The following is a 1,504-nucleotide window of genomic DNA, read 5'->3' as shown; positions in this document are numbered from 1 at the left end:
TGGATGTTTATGTGTAGTTTTTGTGTCAAGGATATGGAAGAGATTCCCCACAGTTGTTTTCCAAGATTTTGTTTTCAAATACTATTGCGAGATCTCTGGTGATCTCTTATCCAAGGATCAGCAAAGATCAGCTTTGCGCTGGCATCTGCTTTGAGCAACAAGTTCAGCCAGGCAATCTGAGACAGGAAGAGAATGTGCCAACATGAAATTCCAGAAGTCAGAATCATTGAATTATCAACCAGTTTGTGCAGTTTGTTTTTTTTCCCCCTGCATTGCAGTACTATTGCTGATATATTTTCAAGCAGTGGTAGGCATGCCAGAAGTTTGCCCTTGCTTAGGAGAATGAGTCATTTCCCGTGGTAAGAAATCACCAACTGAGTGAGGGAGAGATAAATAAGAAATTATTGGCAAGGCTCAGGAGACCGTCAACTCCAGTAACTTCTGTTGATACCATCCTGCTTGGCTGCTGTCGCCTATCACTTACACCAAGCTGTTTGGAAAAAAGAGAGCACAATATATCAAAAGCTGGTTCATACTTTATGGGCAATTCTATTTGTGACAGGTACACAAATAGCTAACACGAAGGCCTGGTTTTGTTTGGTTACCAGTTTTTATTTCAAAAGTATTAAGAGAGTAGTTTATGAAAGATTTCCAGCAAATGAGATTTCCTCACCTGTTTATAATTTGAAATACAGAATATAAAAATATAAAAGAAATAGGAAGAAGAAAATAAATGTGAGCATTGGTTTTTTTAAATACTTATTATATTTAAAATAAGTAATATATTATTATACGAGTGTATTGTAATATAAAATGCAAATGGAAATAATGATCAGAGGGGAAAGAAATGTGGGATGAAAAGAAGGTAGCTCCTTACTTAGCTGCAGCTATGGCCTATGCCATCTTCTCTATCCACCCCCACAAGTGAAATTAGAAATGGAGACTCGGTTCTGTTTAAATATGTCATTCACCCAGAGAAGAAAGAAAGGTTTTGCTTATATATCACCTTATCATTACTGCATCTTTGATGATGGCACTGGGTCATCAGTTACATTTCAGGAGTAATTGGTAATTATAGTACTCTGATTTCCCCCAATGTGGTCCCCATAAGAGATCTTGGAAGGTGAGATTTAGAGATCTATTTCAGCATAAGGGTGAATATTGCCAAGTAACAGGAGACGCCTATAATGGTAGCTTCTGTTATAGTGGTAAGTCCACTGTCTGCCCACAACAATCTGTCATATTGAATGGATAGTAAAACTGAGCTGCACATGGCCAAGTCTTTCTTGTCTTCTAGAATTAGCCACTGAGAGTACCAGAATGGGAAAGCCAGTATCATGTCATTAAAAATAAAAAATAGTTGCCTGTTTTAATCTAAAAAGTGAGTGAATGCAGTGAGTGATTTTTACTTCCTAGCCTGTTTTTCTCTCTCTCCCTAAAAGGTTCAATGAGTGCATATAAACATTTGTGATTACAAAAGAAACACTATTGGACCAATTATCCT

Source organism: Pantherophis guttatus, chromosome 3 (genome assembly GCF_059756535.1).
Source record: "Pantherophis guttatus breed Tessera chromosome 3, ASM5975653v1, whole genome shotgun sequence".
In the NCBI taxonomy this organism is placed as follows: Eukaryota; Metazoa; Chordata; class Lepidosauria; order Squamata; family Colubridae; genus Pantherophis; species Pantherophis guttatus.
This window is presented reverse-complemented; position numbering follows the sequence as displayed.